We start from the raw sequence: 22,889 nt of genomic DNA on the forward strand, positions 1-22,889 counted from the left end.
CAAGCCCTTTGCCAAATATTTAGCATTTTTTCTCCAAGTCTGAATAATATTTCATTGTATAACATATTTTGTTTACTCATTTGTCAGTTGATGGCTGTAAATCCAGTTGATTAGATTACATGTGTTTTCATTTCTCTGGAATAAATATCTAGGAGTGAGATTACTAAGTTATATGGTAGATACATGATTGGTTTTATAAGAATGTGCCAAACTGTTTTACAGAGTGGCTGTACCAGCAATGCGTGAGGGTATAATTTCTGCACACCCTTACCAACACCTGGTATTGTCAGTCTTTTGGATAATAACCATTCTAGTGGGTGTGTAGTAGTATCTCAATGTGAGTTTAATTTTTATTTCCCTGATGACTAATGATTTTGAGCATCTTTTCAAGTGGTTATTAGCTATTCATACATCACCTTTGTTGAAAAGCCTATTCTGATATTTCACTTTTTAAAAAATTGAGTTGCAAGTGTTTTTTAAATATTCTATACATGAATGTTTTGTAAGATATGTGATTTGCAAATATTTTCTCCCAGTTTGTATGTTGTCCTCACTTTCTTAAAGGTGTTTGAAGAGCAAAAGTTTTAAATTTCAGTGAAGCTCATTGTATCAATTTGTTCTTTGTGGATCATCCTTTTGGTGTCATATTTAAGAAATCTTTGCCTAACTGAAGGCCACAGAGATTTTTCTCTGATGTTCTCTTCTAGAAGTTTTATAGTTTTAGGTCTTAGATTTAGAGCTATAATCCATTTTGTGTTAATTTTTGTGTGTGGTGTGAGGCCAAGGTCCAAGTTCCGTAAAATGAAAACCATACAACCTAACTTAATCAATTAATTGTAAGGATTAATTGAGAGAATGTCTATAATCATCATAGTGCAGCACCTTTTACATAGTAGGTGCTCAAAAAAACGTCGTTCTTCTCTGCTCCGTCACCTAATTTTCTCAAAGTTGCACTAAAGAAGGGAAAATTAGTTATTTCTTTTAATATTCTGACCTTCTAGAAAGCCTCATGGATGGTTTGTTTGCACGTCTACCTAATATCAAGAGTATTTTGGAGATATGTATTGTATAAGCCTTCAGAAATTTAATTTCAACATAATTTCTGTACCTTTAAGGAAAGAAGAGTAGAAAATACCAGATAAAACGTGGTTCCATCTGCAAAGAGAACTGGAATATGGTTAATGTGCTTAGACCTGAAAAATACTTGATAGATTTTAGATTAGTCCAAGATCGTATTTCAAACCAGGACATGTTTTGTTTTTCCAAAGAAAGAAAGAAGGAAGGAAGGGAAAAACAGAGGAAATTTTTTTTTTTGGTTAGTAATATAAGGGAAATTAATGAAGAAGTGCTTACTTAAAGAAGAAGTTAAACTCCAGATTTTCCATTTTAACTTGATCTTGTTTGTCATAACACTTACCTTAGTTGATATATGAAAGCCATTGAACTTTGAGCGTCTTGAAAACAAGGGCCGTATCTGTTTGAGTTACTGTTATGTACCTAGTTCTCAGTACAGGGTTTATATTTATAGTAAGTGGATAATAAATAGTTGTTGAATTAAAGAGTAAATAAATTAATAGCCATCACACATTCAAGTATTAAATTTGTTATTCTAAGTCATACCTTAGACAATTAGTATGTTATTTTAAAATCCATAGTCAATGTCAAGAGTTGTTTTAGAATTTGAGTCCAAGTTTGTATTGTGTGAGTTTCATGTCCTTTCCAGGTAAAGCATATTTATCCTTAGAGCAGAGCTATGCTCCAGCAGTAGTCCCTGGGAAAACCTAAGCCTTCAGTGTTTGGCTTCTACCTAAGACTTCTTTAAAGAAGAAGGCCTCGAGCCCTGAAAAAAATTAGAAACCACTGGTACAGATGAAGTGGATAGTTATGTACTGTCCCTCTGCCACAAGAGTGAGGAATCTGTCATGAAGAGGTGGCTAAGGGACCCATGGTGTTAATGCAGCTGCTGGTACCTGTGTGTGCCTGAGAGCAGGACTCTTGGGAAAAGTCACCTGTGGCCTTAGCAGGTTCCATCATGAATGTTCAGCTCGAAACTGCGAATATAAGTGACATTTCTAAATTTCAGAGTTGGGCTGAATCAACTTGCATTGAATTGAAAATATAAGCATAATGAAAATTCTTTATTCCTTTTGATAAATACATGGCCAGATGTCAGTGTTGCTTCACATCATAGTCTTATAATGTCAGCGGTCATTGTTGACCCTTTTCTTCTTTAAATGAAAATGGCACACTAGCTGCCTTTGATTGGCAAGGTCTCAAACTTTCAAATCTTTCTTTGCTCCGACTACATTTTGATCTCAAACCTAGATACTGTGACCCTGGGTGTGGTATAATCATGCATGTTTCTTTCGTAAGTGCTTTAAGTTGTCCAGAGCTGACCCTTCCTGTAGCACGTTTGTAAGCACAACGTTCCGCATGCAATTTCTGAAATATATAGCTAATGCTGAGATCTTCCTGAGGCAAGCAGTCAACAGGGAGCTGCCTGTTTACAAGCCTTTTTACATTATCCTTCACCTCTATCCAACTCCAGGTGCGAACACACTGGGACATAGCACGTAAATTGGTGACACATCCCAGAAGATATTGGGCTCATAAATCAACAGAGTTTATGTTCCTATTTGACCATGGGGTTTAAATTATTTTGGTAATGGAGTGAACTTAGATTACTGTCTGATAAGTATATCCAGAAGAAGTCAATACTGTCTATTTATTGGTAGACTGGCACTGCCTTCATTTTAGTATTTCCCTTTCATACCTTGTTTGAAAGAGGTTAGCTGATTTTCATGGGTGAGAGAGAACCAGTAATAAATTTTGCCTTTCGTTTCATTAAATGAATTATATTTTGAGGTCAGGCTGTGTGAGTAAAGGGAGAAGAGGAAATGTGGAGAGGACGGAGTGAGTGCGATTTTTCCTTCCATTTCTAATCTTTCCCACAGTCAGAAAACGTTCTCTGCTAAGAAGTGAGTGAAAAACCTGGAAGTTGTGACCTGCTGTAGTCTTTCTTGGTTGTATGTGTTTCTGCAAATCAATTGCCCTGCCCTATCTGATTTCTTAGCTTCTGTGAAATGGAAGATATTATGTTTGCAAGTCTTCTATGCTTATTTTATCCAGTACCATTAAACATAAAGAATGTTTTAGCTTTTTCTGAATGTTATAATATTGATAGTACAATATGTTGAATAATGCTTTATGCACGGTTTTTCAAATCCAAGTAGGGTTTTCTACTACTTGGAAATTTTCGTAATTAATGGTGATATGGTCTGTGCCTGAAAAAGATGCCTTTTGCAGATTAATGGCTAACAACTCAGCTAAAAGGGAGGGGGGTAAAATTATGCATGTCTCTAGTAGTATAGTTATAAGAATAATACTTATAAGTTATTGTTTTTAAAACAAGCCTGATATTTATCCTTTTTATTAGCCTTTAATTAAAACTAGTCTGAACTAATGATTCTATTATGTGATATCCTCTTTTTTGAGGGAGTAACAGTTAATATTGAATCTTCTAAACAGTTTATCTGATTTATACCATAAAAATAGTGACTAGCACAAAACAAGTCAGACTCTGGTCATTGCATTCTAAGCAGCCAATATCTGAAGCCCTGTTAAAATAGGAACTATAAGAGAACTGGTATGAAATTTAATATTTTATTTATAGTTTTAAAATTGATTTCAATACTAGTAAAACTCCTTTCCTATATTTATGTTGAAACTCTACCCCATGTCATTAGTTACGTTTCTAATGGGGTTTTGTTTGTTTCGTCTTGTATTTTGTTTTTGTCTTTGTTTGCAGGAGTTTGGAAGGGCAACCATTTAACCAGTATCTAAGAGTGGGTTCCCTGCAGGAGAAGTCTAATGAGGATGGGCAGCAGCGTGTGTGGTACTCAAATTCTCTTTCTTCTCCAAGAGTGAGGGGCTCGTATCAGTGTGGAAGGCTGATGCTTCCCCAGGAGGCCCTTCCCCTTGTAGAAAAGGAACCCCTGCAGCTCCAGGTCTTTGATAAGCCACATCTGGGTACCTGCATTGGTGATTTATGTATTCTCCAGCCAAGGGATATGTTACACTCCAGTAAGTGGAGCCTTACTAAAAATTTTGCTTCCAGTGAGCACCTGCTACATGCCAGGCATTGTGCTGGGCCCTGGAAATATGATGGTGATAAATAAAATTGAAATGGTTTTTGCTCTCATAGAATTTATAATCTAATGGGAAAGAGTAACATAGGACAGTCACACTAATAAAAATGTACTTCAAATTGAGATAAGTCCTGGAGTGATAGGAATGTAATCCTATAAGAACAGGTAGCAAAAAACCTTATATAGATGTGTGATCAGTGTGACTTGAGCTAAAACCTACAGGATGCGTTACTGGACAAAGGGCAGAGGACAGTGTCCCAGCAAACAATGTGTAAAGGCTGTTGTTGACAGGAAGGAGCAGGTCAGGGTGCTGAAAGAAGGCAAGTGTGTCTGTTGGGAGAGGTAGGTGGTAGGCCTGGAGAAGGAGGAAAGGGGCAGACTAGGCTATGCCTTTACGACCATGTTATAGGGTTGTACCTTTACTCCAAGAGCAGGGGGAAGCCATTGATGGTCCTAAGCAGAAGTCAACATGAAGAGATTTGTTACGAAGCATTTTCTTTGGCTGTCATGGAGAAGATGAATTGGGTAGTAAGCTGTAGTGTATGCTGGGGGGCCAGTTAGGAGAGCATTGCAGTAGATCAGAGGAGGAGTGTTGTAATTTGGACTAGGGAGCAGTGGAAGGATCTAAAATACATTTAGGAGGTGAAATCCAGAGGAGTCATGGTGGACTTATACTGGGGCCGAGGAAGAAAGAGGTGTGAGCACGACTTGCAGGGTCCAGCTTGCTCAGCCAAGTGGAAGGAAGCCCAAGTTTCAGGACCAAGGTTATGAGTATACACGTGGCCATTGTTGAGGTCTCCTCCCTTCTTCCCTGCTCTTCCCATCTAGAGCAGTTACTGTATTTATGGCCATCCCAGGACCCTGGGGTTGCAAAGCATAGGATTGTTTTGTTTTGTTTGTCTCTCACAGAGCTGAAGGGATGCTGAGTGAAAGGCCCCATGTCACAGTGTGAGAACAGACATCCCATAGTTCAGAAATGGCATGGACAGTCGCTTCATTTTCATCTTTAAATGGATATATCATAACATACACACTATTACCTAACTCTAACCCATTTGATAAAATAGTATTTGCCCAAGTAATTCTTCAGTGTGACAGGATGGCCACCCAAATTGACGAGTCCTGTTTACCCTCGATGGGGCTTCCATCTTGACACACGAACATTTAAGTTGGGCATAATCACACATTTGTAGCCTTGGTCTCACTGTATAGCTCGTTCTAACTTACCTTACTCCATAGTTCTCCTCAGCACTCATTTACCTGACTTTGCCCCCATCCCACCCCCAGCCCTGTTTCTGTACACATAGCCTGGGGGCTCCTCTCTGGGACTTTGACTTCCCCTCTGCCTTCCATGTTCCTTCCCCTTTGGCTGTAGGCTCTGGGAAGAGCTCTCATTTTCTGAAGGAGATGGAACATGGAGAGTCTTGAACACCCTCGTTTTTGAGTTTCACATACCATTTTTAAAGGGAAAGGGTCAGTGACTTACTTTGGTAGACAAAATGTCGTGGTTAGCAGTAATAATAGGAATTAGCAGCTACTGTTTAACAATCACATATGCGCAGTGTTTTACATAACATTCCCATGGCTGGCTAAACCTCAAGAAATATAGACGGATGTGAGATGAAACGTACAAGTCTCTGGAGCACCCCACATCTGGGTGCCGTCCCACCTGCTGCTTATATATCCTCCCAGGATTTTAAAAATGCATATATAGTCCTTGTGTGTGTGTATATGCACGTAGATCTTTGTTTATTTGAAGGCACCTGGCATCATATTGACTTGTTAGAAGCTAGGAATCACATCCCACGTTCTATTAATGTTATTGCTGATTGGTAGTTAGTGAAGGACATTTAAAACCATTTGCTGGCAAAGCCATCTCCTTTTATCCCTTATCTTCTGCCTCCATTTCTACTTTTTCATAGTAGCATCCCTGGGGTCTTCTTTCTCCTTCTTTGTTGAACCTATAAAAGCCAGGCTCAGCTGTTCTGGCTCCAGCATCACCTCCACTGACACCCCCTTTACAGCTGCCCGTGTACCCTGGGATTCTCCCTTTGGCATGTTTTTGGTTCACAGTTGCTACTGCATGGCAGTCTACATCAATTCAAAACTGTGGGTGTCTGTCTCAAGGAAAGTAACTGACAATGCTAACAAAACCTTGTTTTTTGGAGGGAGATGGGAAAAAAAGACCATATCATAATTCAAATATTAATTGGCTGACTGCTTAGTTTTCATTAAGCAAATCAGATATTAGCAAGAATCAGGCTTCAAATAAAGATTAGTATCTAGCATGAAAAGGACAGAGAGGTTCCTATTTCAAAGGTTCATTAACTATCAGAAAAAAGGGCACAACGTAATCCTCAATGTAATTCTGAACCAGGCATTCCAGGCTTGAGTGTGATCAATAAAGCTGAATTCACTGCCCCCCTCTAATGTGTTTTTAAGCCTTTGGATTAAAAGCTCTTGTTTTGATGAATCTGACTATAGCATGTTATCTATATATCATTTTCACTCTTTTCTGGGAATCTACAAACAGCGAAATTCTTATTTTGATTTGACAGCCTTTTGACGACACAAGAATCATTTGGGGAATTTCTGAAATTTCTGACTTCTCTTTAAGGTTAATAGTGTTGAGTAAATAGATTGATTCATTATCCTCTCCTCAACCATCTTATTTATCTGTCTACCATTTGTGACAGACTGGCCTCTGTGGAAATAGGCTGGTAGTAATTACACACGTCCTGTTCTTCATAAGACAGTCTGTTATGAACATGACTGTTTAAGTTTATGCATTTGCATTACATCTGAGAGGAAGGACATGTTAAATTAACAGAGATAGAAGCAGTAAGTTCCATGGGAAGCATTTATAGAATGAGTTGTTCATATTTTATTGCTATGCTTAGGCACATCTGCAACTTAGAAGAAATTCTGGATTACTTCATTTCTACATATATTCATTTTAGGACTCCTCTCCTTCTGAATTTAACATAATACTGGCTGACATTTTTTGACAAATCATATTCTCACAAATCCTTAAGTTTATCTTCACCCCTTCCTGGTTCTTTTTTTTTAATCCTCTGTTTAAAATCCTCCCCAGAGGTTACTCATTTGCTCGAAATCTTGCACTGCTGAGCTGTGAAAGGCAACATTAACTTAAAAAACAGCCAGCTCTTGGTGAGTTGTGACTCTGGGCCAGTCATCTTATTGTTCAGCCCATTTCTTTAAAATGGGACACTGGCCTAGAAGATCTCGTCGGCGTCTTCTGATTCTGGCAGGGAAGAAACACATTGGGTCATCCATAATCATCTCTGACTATAAGCATTAGAATGTGCCCCCAGCCCAGCTGTCCACTCGTTTACACACACATATGCCCCTTTCCCGAGCCCAGGCCTTGATGACCACCTACCTGTGTGGGCATGTGAGGGAGCACGTGCTGGGCCAGCTTGGGTGAGGCCGTTGGTTTGGGCACATAGCCTCACTCGACAACATGGCGTGCCGCTTGTATATTGCAGTATCATTTGGAGACTAGAGGGCCAAGCTCTTCTTAGGCCATAGCCCAAGAGTAATTAATCCTTGACATATTTTTATACACCGCGATGTCTTTTGGCAGTTGTACATTTCACCACAAAAGCTTTGTAAAAGACTTTTCCACAGAGGTAGGCAGAGGCCTCACACCTGCTCCTTTCATCACTTCTATGCTTTTGCTTCCCCTGTTTGCAAGTTTCCTGGTTGTTAAGTTAGAACCTTCTATGTGCCCACCAGAGGATGAGACGGTGCTGCATGAATAGGTCCTCTTCTTGGGGTGTTGATCCAGAAGGATGCTCCCTTTCTTTGGCCGTAGAGGAAGCTGATATTATAAGCAGCTCATGGAGTGTAGCCAGAGAGTGACTAAGATTAGATTAAGGGAAAAGATTATTTTTCATCTAGGTCTGATTTTTCTTGTTTTTGTTTGTTTGTTTTGTTTTTTTTTGCATACTCTGTTCCCAACATTTTGGTGTAGGAGGAAGGGCACTGGACAAGGGCTTGAGAAATTTAGAAACCATAATCTTAGCTCTGCCTGTAACGTCTGCCTGTCTTAGCCAGCGGGTTTCTTGTCTAGAAGTTCTGAGTAACCCTGGCTCAGTTCAGGGCTGCTGCATAACTAAGACAGGCTAAGGGCTAAGTGTGCAGTCTGCTCCCACCACAGCCTTTAAACCACCCTTCTCCCTTCCCCGAACCCTCCTCTGTGACTCCCTCGGATTCCACTCTCTGCAGAAGGTATCTACTACCCTAGGCCTGGAGAGTGGTTCTCAGGTCCGTTGTTGAATACTCAAGTGGCAGGGTGCGCACTTCCAATTTGTTGCTGTAACTGCTAGGGAGCATCAGCTTCTTTGTGTGGAGTCTAAATGCTGCCTCTGAAACACCCCAGGAACCAGTCAGTTCTTGACCTTTAGATCAAAACCAAATACCCGCATTTTCTCTTTGTGGCAGCTTTTACATGCTATCGGGTTCCTCCTCAGTCTTCTCAAATTCAAACAAAGCAGTCGTCCTGCCTCAGTCACTTAATACATATTTGTTGTGGGAAGGAATGAATGATTCAATGAATACAAAGTGGTTTTCAGAATGTTCTTCCTCCAGGACACTCTCAAGATGAAATTTTTTGGGACAGCATTCCACACAAAATGCTGGTCTCAGGTGTAAGAACACAGTGCCCGAAACCCAAACTGGCCGTGCAAGTGTGACGACTCGTTGTTCCCTTAATCTGGACATTGAACACTTACACAGTGCAGCTAGATGGAAGGTTAAATGAATTATTTATGCTGCTATTAAAAATCATGTTTTCAAGGGATATTTAATCATAAGTGGAGAAATCAGGCTCAGAACTGTATATACAGTATGATCCCAATCATGTATAAAAATATAAATATGCAAAGAAAAAATCCTCAAAGGAAATGCATCAAAACGTTACTGATTATCTCTGGAGGGTGTAATCATAGGTGATTATGATTTTCAACATTATCACCTTCTTATAGTTTCCATATAAGCCTGTTTTATTTTTATAATCAGGAAAACATGTTATTTGTTTAAAAAGATCTGAACCCTTCTGAGAACTCTTTATATTGTGACTCGTTTTTCCCGATTTTCCTTATCATCACGATTCTTTCAGAATCTTGTGTCAGAATTTCATTTTAGTTCTCCCATCTCTTGGGCATCTTGAGGCTCTCTGGGATGTAGCGTGCCAATAATCCCTCTGTTAAATGCTGCTTCTGCTTTATACTGTAAGTTCTATGATATAGTTCTTGCACTTATCTTTTTGTTGTTTTGTTTTTGACTGTTTAATTGCATATGAAACTACTGATATTTTAGTATGTATTTGTTTTACAAGAACTTAGAAAATTTCAATTCAAAAATGATTACAAAGCATATTTATTTTCAGTGTCTGATCTACGAATGAATCAGGTTCTGGGGCACATGTGGTCTTGTAAGACTATCGTCATCAAAAGTGGTCCTGAAGCATGTTAATGAAAGGACATTAAAGCTAAAACATGTCTTGCACTTATCTTTATTATTATTATTTTAGTTTGAGGCCTTCATTTTCCACTAAAGAGTTGCATGAAGTAAAACACCACACCTGTTTTTCTCACTACTAATCCCACTATTCCTAGAACACAAGAGATGCTCAAAAGTTACGTGCTGAGTGAAAGGCTGCCCCACTTGTCTACTTACTAGCTGTGTGAGCTGGGGCATGTCACTGTGCTTCTTTATCTGTATGGGAGATGACACCTGCCTTCCTACCCCATGGGGTTGTTTTGGATTTTCAAAGAGGATAACATTGTCTGATCATCTTTAATAGTAGGTTTTTGGCTTCTCAGTGGGTCCTTTCTTCATGATTTTAAATGCCAAGAATCACCTTCTCCCAAGGCTTTTTGTCCCCTCCCTAGCATCCTCCAGATGTTCCCTGTTGATATGAATTAAATCCAGTCACAGTTCACTTCAGACTCACCAGCTGCCAGCCACTGTGCTTTGCTTTTCTCTTCTCCTCTCCTTTTAAGTATATATTAGCTCTCATTTGCCCAACAACCCTGCAAGGTTGTATTATTATTTTCGTTTTATTGCTGAGGAAGCTGGGACATAAAGAGGTGAAGTCACTTGTGCACGGTAGCAGCTCTTCTTTGACCCTGGGCGGCATGACTGCAGGCCTGGAAGCGCTGCCCTGGGCCATGTCGTTGGGCCCAGCTGCGTGCTCTGGGAAGCGGTGCACACCCTGTGGAACAGAGGGGAGTGGGCAGGGGCTGGCGTGGCCCGAGCTGCTGTCTGACCTCAGAGCCCCCAGCGTGACACGTGAGCACAGGACAACCTTTTCTCCCACAACGCTGATCCTTATCCTTCTTTTCATCTTTCTTTGTTCAGCTTTTGGAACTGACATTTATTTTTAGAAACCACTATAGAGAAATTCACCTCAAGCCCTGCATTTCTTCTTTTTGCAACATACATTTTTATTGACATGATAAAATATTTTGTTCCCCTCATGCTTTAGCCTCTGCCAACAACTAAAAAAGGGGGAAAGACCTGTCTCCTCTAGATGGGAATTTCTCCCCTTTTTTGAGTATGAGGAGTTGCAGTTCTGGGGAGCTTATGCATTAGTGTCTATAGGGAAGACAGCAGGTGGATGCAGCCAGCCCAGGGGCAGCCTTTAGGAACGGTGCTGGCTGTCTCTCTGAGGTGGGAAGAACTGGTTGTGTAGCAGACAGACCTAGTATACATCTCTGCTCCGTAACTAAACACGCGACCCAGGGCAAGGGAGTTGACACCAGTTACTTTATCCACAAAATGAAGATAATAATAAATGCTAGGATTGTTGGAATTATTGAAATATATTGTATGAAGCAGTTAGCATAGTGCCCAGCAGCACATAATAAACACTCAGGTAGTGTTTATGTTTATAGTGGTGGTTATTATTATTGGTGGTGGAGGCTACTAATTTTCGGGCAATTCATTGGTCAAGGGAGTCCCTAAGCATAAGAGTCCCAGTAATACTTGGGAATTATACATGTTCCATACCTTTATAAAAGGAAAGGTTACTAAAAGAAGGATGTAAGAAGTAGTATCAGAAAACTTTCAACATACAAATCCCATTTTCAAGTAGTTTGTATATCTGGGGCTTTGGGGAGTTTAACTGGAAAGATTTCCTTCTTTGGCTACTGGTGTGATGGGGAATCAGCCCAGGGATCATTGGTGGAATTATTCTAGAACACTCTTGAGAGGCAGAGAAAGGGTCAGGCTACAGCTCTGTCTTCCTGGCTTGGCTACACCACTCAACATAGTCAGTGTGATAGCCAGCTACGGAGCCCCAGTAAAATCAAGCTGCCACGCCAGAGCCTCCAACAGTGATCCCCACAAAACGCTGCAGGAGCCGCAAGCTCCCTCCAGTGTCCGCCTTTAAGGGCTACGTCACTGCTTTCTGCACAGCTTACAGCGTTCAGATAGACCTAGCCGGATGAGTGCAGGAGAGTCCTGAATGGGGACTCTGTGACTAATTCAGTTTATATGGCAGGGGATTTAACATTGAGGAGAAGGTCCTCGACACAGTTGATGTCAAGTGAGCATGAGTCGTGAACACAGAGGTCCCACCTCCCTGCCCGCTTACCTATGATCACATACGGTACATCATATTGTAGATATTCATGTATATATTTGAGTCCCCAGTGGATTCTGAATTCCTTGGGAGAAAGGACTCCGAAAGGACTGTTTTTGTCTCTGTCTTCCCAATGCTGAGTTCAGCGCTAGGTGCCAGGAGACACTCAGTGTATGCCAGAGAGGGAGAAGAGGCAGGAAAGGAGGGAGGAGAGGCCTCTCTCCAGGGCGGGTAAGGGTGAATACATGATTCTTTCGGTTCCATTCATACTCTCCAATTACGAGGATGCGGAAAACCCCTGGCCCGCACTTCAGAGCTGCCTCGCTGAGGCCTCACGCGCTCTCTGCCTGCCGGTGTCCGTCCAGGCCTGTGCCGTCAGGTCAGCTCCCCAGTGTCACCCCTGATTCTCATACTGACTTCTCTTACGCTTCCTCACTTCAAAAGAACCAGAAAGATAATTCCAAAAGAAGTTGCCTAACTTTGTATACTTTCTATGATTTTAGAAGCTTTTCCAGAATCTCACCTAGTTCTAATAACAAAGATGTGACTTCTTTTAGCACTATACCTTCTGAGGCTTAATGCCGTAGTAACTTTGAGAAGAATAAGACCGCCTCCATCTCTGGGATCTCAGTACCTTTACCAGGAATTGTGTTCACTCTTGGCTTATAGCAGAAGGGAAAGTGTATACTAACCAATTGGCCCTCAGGAATTTACCAAATAAGTGTCAGTACTGTTCAGTCTCTGAAGAAGATACGATTGTTTAGAAGATAGGTGTGGTTAAGTGTCGGGGCACTGGCGAAGTGTGGCTGCTGGAAAGGAGTTTGGCTGTTGGAGGGAATAAGGAGGGTGTCACGCCAGCTTAACAGAGATAACCAGAGTATCTTAGAGAAGGGGTGCGTGTGTGTGCGGGAGTGTGTGTGTGTGTGTGTGTGTGTGACCCTTAAAAAAGAATTAAAAATCTATTACAAAGGAAAACTGGATATCAGACATAGAATTTTCCCGGAATGATGGCTGTCAGTGTGGAAGCAGGTTGGCTTGAATCCATTAACCCCCAGGCTGAAATGACAGTGTTTCACAACGAGCACAGAACAAAGATAAGAGGTATGTTGGACGGCTGTCACTGTAGAAGAGCTATAGTCAGCGGAAACAGCATGGAATTAGTTCTTCCTTTATAGGTAGGATGTATAGTTTATGCTGGGAGAGAATCTTCTTGTGCGGTGATTCTCAACGTGGCTTAGCATCAGATGGCTTGGGAGGGCATTTAGCCTGGACCCCACCTTGGACTGACTGAAGCAGAATTTCCTCTAGTGGCTAAGAATAGATTTACTGCACTAGAAAAGTAAGTCTGATGGTGAATTTTTCAAAGCTGATGAAATTAACTTTATAAATAGTTTATATACCTTTTCACCAAGTGATCCTGGTTCTACAAGTCTATTCTAAGAATATAGACAGTAACTTGGACCAAGATTTATGGAGAAAAATATACAATAGTACTATACATGATGGGGAAAATTGGAAAGACCTACATATCTCACAGTAGGTGTGTGCTTAAATTAATTGTGGAATATCCATAATGTTGCATATATTCAGTAAAGTGGAGTTTTCAAAGGATAATTAATAAGATCCTCTTAATTACAAGTGATAAGTAGCAAGGTACAAAATTATATATGTATATGCAAAAGGGAAAATATATTGTGTCACTTATGAGGTGCTTATAAATAGCCAAATTCTTAGAGACAGAGAGTAGAGTGGTGGTTACCAGGGACAGGGGGATGGGGGGATGGAGAGCTATTGTTTAACGGATATGGAGTTCAGTTTGGGATGATGAACAGCTCCTGGAAAGGAGGGTGGTGATGGTTGTACAGCACTGTGAATATACGTAAGGCCACTAGAATGTGTACTTGAAAGTGGTTAAAAGGCAAGTTTTATGCTTTGCCTATTTTACCACAATAGAAAGACCCCTCCCCTCCTATGGGATGTGCTATGGGATGAGTGAGGAACACGGTGGGAACTGCAGTGTGAGCTCTTCACAACAGCACTCTTGCCTGATTCTTCAGAGAGAGGTCAGTTGTGTGCTCATGTGAAAGAAAAGAAAGGTTGTAGCTATGAGGGAAAATATTTTATCTGTACAGGAGGCCCGAATTTTTTTTTTTTTTTTTTTTGCGGTACGCAGGCCTCTCACTGTTGTGGCCTCTTGCGTTGCGGAGCACAGGCTCCGGACGTGCAGGCTCAGCGGCCATGGCTCATGGGCCCAGCCGCTCCGCGGCATGTGGGATCTTCCCGGACCAGGGCACGAACCCGTGTCCCTTGCATCGGCAGGCAGACTCTCAACCACTGCGCCACCAGGGAAGCCCCGAATTTTTTTTAAAAAATGCATAGAAGTGTAGAGAGAAAATCCACATGGTAACAGGATTTACTTCTAGGTGGTGGAAATATGGGTTGTTTTAAATTCTTCTGTCTTAAAAAAAAAAAAAAAAAGTCTATAATTTTCCCCAGAGGAAGATATAGTAGAAGCTCAGAACAAAAAGTTATTTTTAAGAAAAAGAATTTTTAAATGTTTTTCTATCTTTGTTAATTTCTACATGAAGGTTGATAGCAAATCATTATGACTTATATTCAACAAACAGTCCAGAATTTTATCCATGTGAACATGGTGCATCCCTTTGAAAGTAGTCCCCATGAGAGTCCCCTGTAAAGGGCTCCCATTGCAAAGAGTAAATCTTCAGACTGTGGGGAGTATTGGAAACCTGGGGACAGTCACAAATCATCTAGGGCCGTGCCTTGTAAACAGGTGGGCGGTGACATGAATATGTTCCCTTCCTTTGTGGGGGATGGTTTTCCTCATAGGCCCTTTGAACGAGGATTAGGTGGTCGGGGAAGCCCTCCATTTTTGTATTCCATCGTTAAATGAAACGGTTTTCTCCTCACTTTGTGAGGCGGGATCTGCCATCACCCAAACTAGCCATTCCTTAGCAGTCAGGGTCGTTAGTGTCGAGCAACAAAAACTGACTGTAACTCAGGAATTCCCTGGCGGCCCAGTGGATAGGACTCGGTGCTTTCACTGCCTGGGACCCGGGTTCGATCCCTGTTGGGCATCTAAGATCCCGCAAGCCTTGTGACGTGGCCAAAACAAAACAAAACAAAACAAAAAACTGACTGTAACTGATTTAGGCACTACAGGAACTTAGTGGAAAGTTATAAGGATGCCCGCAGAATCTCCAGGAATGCAGGAAAACAAAGTCAAAAAACAGGTGAGAATGAGGGAGGCTGCTCAGCTGGAACGTGAGTAGGACCAGGCACCTCCCCTTTCGGTCCACCTGGACCAGGGTTCTGCCATTGGCACGTGGGATCTGTCACTGCCGCTGCCGGCCTCTGAGAGCATTCTCCCCTCCACCGTTTCTCTGCATCTCTGGTCACAGGTTCTACATCTACTGGCAGGATGTAGCTAATTGGCCGGGCCCCGGTCCATACCTGCTGCTGGGCAAGGGAGTATCTGGCATCTTTCAGCACTTGTAATGGCAGGTGAGCTCTGCCTTCCATGGAGACTCTGAAGGGGAGAAGGGGGTTCAGATGCTGGGAAGCCAGATGACAGATAGCCAGTATGATTAGCACATGGCTTTCAGTCAGTCTTGTTAATCTCTGCCCGAGTCCAGTAATGAGCAGGTGATTATCCCTTAAAATGCCAGCAGTTGCTGGCATCAGTTTGCTCTCGGTCACTTAAGCATTTTCTGCATGGGGGACTGTAAGAGGTTCCAAACTATATGCTGATTAAGTACTGGGAGTTCACATACCGTGTCTTCATCTGGTGCAGCGGGACTGATAGACGGAGCTGCCTGCCCTGTGGTTTATACCTGATAGGAGTAGAGGTGGGAACTGGGGGAGGGAGGAAGGCAGGCAGCATGCAAGGACAGCTGCTCCTTCTAGAGGGTCCCTTTCAAAGGGCCTAGAGGCAGTTCCAAGAACACAGTGACTTCAGAATTCAAATAGTCAGACTGGCAGTTGGGCTCTCCTCTTTGTTAGGAGAGCAAGTACAGGAGTTTGGCCCTGACTTTGGCAGGAATGTGTTCTGACACCATCCTCTTACCTGGGATTGTGACTCATCGCAGTCCTTTAATCACAGCCCTTTAATCATAGGCAGAAGTCCACTCCTGACTACGATGACTATTTCTGTCTTTAATTTTTACATCATCTATGTAGTACTCTAGCTACAGGCTTACTAGCAGCTGCAGACACCAGTGTCCCTGTGGAGAGGGCTCTGGCAGATTTCAGGGGAGTTCACACATCCCTGGAGGCAGTACAGCAAAGGGTAAACAGGTATTTCTGTCAGGCGAAGGCAGATTTCTTCTGAGGGTCTAGACAGCAACTGAGAAAAACACATTAGTCAATGTTTTTAATGCATATACTTTTCCAGCAAAGTGTTACTTGCTCCAGTAACACACTAAGAACTGCATCAGGAAAGGTCTCTTTAACATTTTACATCCTTTGGTAGAATAGATCTCAAATTCTATAATGCTTTAAAAAACCATCCAGGTCACATAGAGCTGTGCAGTGTGGGCTGGAATCTTCATTTTTCAAGTGTGTCCCCAGCAGTTGGGACTGCACTTTGAGAAGCTCTGTTCTATTGTCTGATTCCTCATGCACAGCCAGGGAGACGTGAGCCGCTGAAGGCCTTTAAGAGAGAGGCAGACCCTTCAAGCCATTGCTTTCCATAAACTGAATCCCCTCATCTTCAGACATTTTATTTATTTTATTTCATTTTTTTCAGACCTCTCATTTTTAACAGAAACTTTTTTTTTTCCTGCATGAAGTCCTACTCAGAAACCCAACCTATAAAATCAAAAATTCTGTTCTGGTTGAAGTGATCATGGTGGCCAAAGCTCATGTACTCCATATGGATTCCAGCCCTTGCAGGGACCCCTGAGGTCCCCAGCCCACAGCTGTGGGGCTCAGTGTGACAGGCTACCAGGTATGGACACGACACCCTCTGTCTGTCCCTAGCTTGGGGAGGTGGACACTGTTGGCTCCTCCAGTGTCTCACACAGGTGGTCAGTAAATAGATATCAGATTAGTGACTGTGACAGTTTTGGGAACACCCAGCAGCTTCTATGCTGGAGGGGTCGGGGAAACGTAAATATCAGACTTTTCAACTTCTTTTTATCAGCCCACGTGCTCCTAATCCCATTTCTGTTTAAATGCTTTATATGCCATGTAGTCATAGAAAGTTTCTGGCAGACTCAAGAATTGAGACAGCTGATGAATTGAAACCACTTCTCTATGGAGGAAAGTCGATGTTACAGAAATAAACTCTTGTGTTTTACTATGAGCTGCCTTAAGTCCATTTGGGAAGTAGCTGTGGTGTAAATAATAAGTAATCCTCACTAAATGAAGTTATATGCAAATCCAGGTACATCCACTTCCAGCTAAAGGACCTGGCAAAGAGTGAGAAATTGGGCATCATGACTGAGAATAATGCCTCCTGGTGGTGGAGGAGGAAGGGAGATTCTCAGAAAAATTTTATGTTTTTATGTGTTTGGTTGGTTATTTTTCTTTATTCTTCTACTATGAATAAAGAAAAAAAGTTCTGAAGGCAAGAAATTGAGAAAGCCAACCGAACTGTCTTCCCTAGATTTTGACAGGAAAGTGTGTGAAGTGACTGTGGCCGATCCAGAGCACAGCTGGGTGGAGGCTGAACTGGGGTCTCTGGGAGGTCACTATGCCTGAGCTGGGGGGCTCTTGGGGGTCACTGTGCCTGGAGGCTGAGCTGGGGGGCTCTTGGAGGTCACTGTGCCTGGAGGCTGAGCTGGGGGGCTCTTGGGGGTCACTGTGCCTGGAGGCTGAGCTGGGGGCTCTTGGGGGTCACTGTGCCTGGAGGCTGAGCTGGGGGGCTCTGGGAGGTCACTGTGCCTGGAGGCTGAGCTGGGGGGCTCTTGGGGGTCACTGTGCCTGGAGGCTGAGCTGGGGGGCTCCTGGTGGTCACTGTGCCTGGAGGCTGAGCTGGGGGGCTCTGGGAGGTCACTGTGCCTGGAGGCTGAGCTGGGGGGCTCTGGGAGGTCACTGTGCCTGGAGGCTGAGCTGGGGGGCTCTGGGAGGTCACTGTGCCTGGAGCCTGAGCTGGGGGGCTCTGGGAGGTCACTGTGCCTGGAGGCTGAGCTGGGAGGCTCTTGGAGGTCACTATGCCTGAGCTGGGGTCTCTGGGAGGTCACTGTGCCTGGAGGCTGAGCTGGGGGGCTCTGGCAGGTCACTGTGCCTGGAGGCTGAGCTGGGGGGCTCTGGGAGGTCACTGTGCCTGGAGGCTGAGCTGGGGGGCTCTGGGAGGTCACTGTGCCTGGAGGCTGAGCTGGGGGGCTCTGGGAGGTCACTGTGCCTGGAGGCTGAGCTGGGGGGCTCTTGCAGGTCACTGTGCCTGGAGGCTGAGCTGGGGGGCTCTGGGAGGTCACTGTGCCTGGAGGCTGAGCTGGGGGCTCTTGGTGGTCATTGTGCCTGGAGGCTGAGCTGGGGGGCTCTGGGAGGTCACAGTGCCTAGAGGCTAAGCTGGGGGGCTCTGGGAGGTCACTGTGCCTGGAGGCTGAGCTGGGGGGCTCTGGGAGGTCACTGTGCCAAATTAAGATTTGCTGTGAGTAAAGCGCTCATTGCCAGTAAGCAAGACGTCAAACTGTATCTCAGACATTTAGTTCCAAAGAATTTTTGAAAAAGGAATTGTTCCTCACTTGGTAAAGTTGCATATATTTAGTTTACTAATAAGGGTGTATGTTTATGATAAATTCCTCAAGTATACTTTATACTTTCCTCAGGCCACATTTCTATGGCCATTGCCACACCTTGGTGTTATGGTACATAGAATTGCAGGTCAGGATTGGTTTGGGGTAGTCATTTTAAAGGCTAGTAAACCTCTGTTGAAGGTCAAATCTGTGAAACTAAGGGCATAACTCTCCTGCTTGGAGGTGGCTTGTGGTAGGTGAGTAGATGGGGACTGTGGCCTTGTAATGCCTGAGGCCTGGACTTGCCTCTGTTGGGACTGAGGAAGGGCCCAATAGAAAACGTCTCATCCTGCCTGAGGACAAGCAATTTAGAGAGAGAAAGAAGTCAGAGTTTGAAAACTTAACATATCTCCTTTGTCATAAAGCAGATGCTGGAGAGTGTGGCTTCCATCTGTGGGTAAAGAATTTTCCTGATACTGGACCTGAGAATTAGGCCTCCTAGAAAGGTAGTACAGGGCACCACCAGATCCTCTCTGTGAAAGGAGCAGAGCAGAAAGCAAGTTCTCTGCCGGCAGAGGGGCTCCAAAGAGAAACGGAAGGTGAGGGGTAAAGCCAGAAGTTACCAGCCTTGCTTGGCTTACAGACCCTGGCTGTCTCAGCACGTTTTTTTATAGCGCTCCTAGGCCAAAGGAAATACCTAACAGTTCCATCTACTAGTTTGGTCTAAACAACTTAATAGTAGTAATAAGCTCGGTGTCTGACAACTGTGTTTTCCCTGAAAATATCCCTATTTCAGAACCCCAGTAAGTTTGCTGTGGTGCCCCAAGGCACTGTAGTGCATCGTTTGGAAAATGCAGTCTCCTTCAGAAAACTCAACAATATAATTGTCACTCCTTACTCTCTTGGAGAATGAGTTTGTTTTCTACATCTATAACTCTGTTTCTGTTCTGTAGATAAGTTCATTTGTACCCCTTTTTAAGGTTCCACATATAAGTGATATCACATGATACTTGTCTTTCTCTGTCTGACTTATTTCACTCAGTATGACAATCTCTAGGTCCATCCATGTTGCTGCAAACGGCATTATTTTGTTCTTTTTAATAGCTGAGTAATAGTCCATTATATATGTGTACCACATCTTCTTTATCCATTCCTCTGTTGGTGGACATTTAGGTTGCTTCCATGTCTTGGCTATTGTAAATAGTGCTGCAATGAACACTGGGGTGCATGTCTCTCTTTGAATTATGGTTTTTTCCAGATATACGCCCAGGAGTGGGATTGCTGGATCATATGGTCGCTCTATTTTTAGTTTTTAAAGGAACTTCCATACTGTTCTCCATAGTGGCTGTACCACCAACAGTGTGGGAGGGTTCCCTTTTCTCCATACGCTCTCCAGCATTTATTGTTTGTAGATATTTTGATGATGGCCATTCTGACTAGTGTGAGGTGATACCTCATTGTAGTTTTGATTTGCATTTCACTAAGAATTACTGATGTTGAGCATCTTTTAATGTGCTTTTTAGCCATCCATATGTCTTCTTTTTTTTTCTGATTAATTTTTATTGGAGTATGGTTGCTTTACAATGTTGTGTTAGCCTCCACTGCACAACAAAATGAATCAGCCATACACATAGAGATATCCCCTCCCTTTTGGACTTCCCTCCCATTTAGGTTACCACAGTGCATTAGGTTCTTGTGCTATACAGTATGTTCCCATCAGTTGTCTCTGTTATACATAGTATCAATAATGTATATGTGTCAATCCCAGTCTCCCAATTCATCCCACCCCATCGCTTTCCCCCTTGGTATCTATACATTTGTTCTCTATGTCTGTGTCCTATTTCTGCTTTGCAAATAAGGTCATCTACACCATTTTTTTAGATTCCACATATATGCATTATTATACGATATTTGCTTTTCTCTTTCTGACTTACTTCACTCTGTATGATACTCTTTAGACCATCCATATTTCTACAAATGACCCAATTTCATTCCTTTTTTTGGCTGAGTAATATCCCATTGTATATATGTACCACATCTTCTTTATCCACTCCTCTGTTGGTGGACATTTAGGTTGCTTCCATGTCCTGGCTATTGTAAATAGTGCTGCTGTGAACATTTGGGTGCATGTGTTTTGTTTGTTGTTGTTGTTTTGGTTTGTTTTTTTGAATTATGGTTTTCTCAGGGTATATGCCCAGTATTGGGATTGTTGGGTCATATGGCAGTTCTATTTTTAGTTTTTTTTTTAACATCTTTATTGGAATATAATTGCTTTACAATGGTGTGTTACTATAATTGCTTTATAATGGTGTGTTACTTTCTGCTTTATAACAAAGTGAATCAGCTATACATATACAAATATCCCCATATCTCTTCCCTCACACCCTCTCCAGCATTTGTTTATAGATTTTTAATGATGGCCATTCTGACTGGTGTAAGGTGATACCTCATTGTAGTTTTGATTTGCCTTTCTCTAACAATTAGTGATGTTGAGCATCTTTTCATGTGTTTGTTGGCCATCTGTATGTCTTCTCTGGAGAAATGTCTATTTAGGTCTTCTGCCCATTTTTGGATTGGGTTGTTTTTTTTTGATATTGAGCTCCAAGAACTGTTTGTATATTTCGGATATTAATCTTTTGTTGGTTGCTTCATTTGCAGATATGTTCTCCCATTCTGAGGGTTGTCTTTGTGTTTTGTTTACGGTTTCCTTTGCTGTGCAAAAGCTTTTAAAGTTTCATTAGGTCCCATTTGTTTATTTTTGTTTTTATTTTCATTACTCTAGGAGGTGGATTCAAAAAGATCTTGCTGCGATTTATGTCAGAGTGTTCTGCCTGTGTTTTCCTCTAAGAGTTTTATAGTATCTAGCCTTACATTTAGATCTTTAATACATTTTGAGTTTGTTTTTGTGTATGGTGTCAGGGAGTGTTCTAATTTCGTTTGTTTACATGTAGCTGTTCAGTTTTCCCAGCCTCACTTATCAAAGAGACTGACTTTTCTCCATTGTATATTCTTGCCTCCTTTATCAAAGATAAGGTGACCATATGTGCTTGGGTTTATCTCTGGGTTTTCTATCCTGTTCCATTGACCTATATTTCTGTTTTTGTGCCAGTATCATACTGTCTTGATTGCTGTAGCTTTGTAGTATAGTCTGAAGTCAGGGAGCCTGATTTCTCCAGCTCCATTTTTCTTTCTCAAGATTGCTTTTGCTATTCGTGGTCTTTTGTGTTTCCAGACAAACTGTAAAATTTTTTGTTGTAATTCTGTGTAAAATGCCATTGGAAATTTGATAGGGATTGTGTTGAAACTGTAGATTGCTTTGGCAGGGGAGGGATAAATTGGGAGACTGGCATTGACAACATGCACACTACTATATATAAAGTATAGTAGTAGATAACTAATAAGAACCTACTCTATAGCACAGGGAAGTCTACTCAGTACTCAGTAATGGCCTATATGGGAAAAGAATCTATAAAAGAGTGGGTATATGTATATGTGTAACTGATTCACTTTGTTGTACACCTGAAACTAACAGAACATTGTAAATCGAGTATCCTCCAATGAAAGTTAAAAAAAAAAAAGTGAATGAATGAGGGAGTGGGGAAAAAAAAGAAAAGCTAGGAGTATTACCTTAATGGAGCTTCCTCCACATGGAATAAAACTTTAGGAGAAGGAAGAAACTTACTCTTGTTCTCTCCTTGCCCCCATCACCAAACCATCTGGGTTTTAGCTCAGAGTTATCCCTGAGCTGATGTAGCTTCCTGTCCTAGGAGACAGCATCTATTTAGAAGCTACACCTTCCAATCTTCTTAGTACCATGTACATCTTTGGAAGGGAAGGGAAATGAAAAGTGAGATGATAACTCCAGGGGCATATGTAGAATACAGTTCTTCATCCTACTCTTTCAGTTCTGTGTAGCCTGAGATCAAATATTATGAAGGCCAAGAAGAAACATTTTCATTTGACTAAGTTAGATGCAGACTGTCAACTCTGCAGAGCCTCTGAGCACACACTTATTTTTCTTTGCCCATAGCTTTAAATGGAGGCATAGTCTGCTGTGAGAAAGATGAACCTCTCAGGTATACTCTGAACCCAACAGTAAAAGGCCCACTCCTTTATGATGCAAAATTTCTGTTAATAATGAAAAGTAATACATGGTGGATTTCTAACCATAAACAACTAAAAATATTTCCTGTGTGTGCCTCTCCTTTAAACCACAGCACCCTGCCCAGTCTGTATTTAAAGCTTAACTGAAAGTGTGCATTTCAATCAGTCAGATTGGCCTCATCAGTAAAATACCAGGATTAGCAAAACATGAATTGCTAAATGTGCAAAAAATTTATCAAAGTAGTCAAGTATTTAATTCCTTTGTATTCAAATTTTATTGTGTCATTCTCAATACATACAAACTTAAGTTTGCAAAGTATATCTGTA

General features: G+C 42.1%; 1 protein-coding gene across 5 annotated transcripts in view; it reads left to right on the plus strand.

The window, feature by feature from the left end:
- Nucleotides 1–22,889, plus strand: part of KDM4C (lysine demethylase 4C) — a 398,364-nt gene that overhangs the window by 359,118 nt on the left and 16,357 nt on the right. The gene's annotated exons all lie outside the window — the stretch shown is intronic.

The sequence above is a fragment of the Delphinus delphis genome, chromosome 6 (genome assembly GCF_949987515.2).
Source record: "Delphinus delphis chromosome 6, mDelDel1.2, whole genome shotgun sequence".
Lineage (NCBI taxonomy): Eukaryota > Metazoa > Chordata > Mammalia > Artiodactyla > Delphinidae > Delphinus > Delphinus delphis.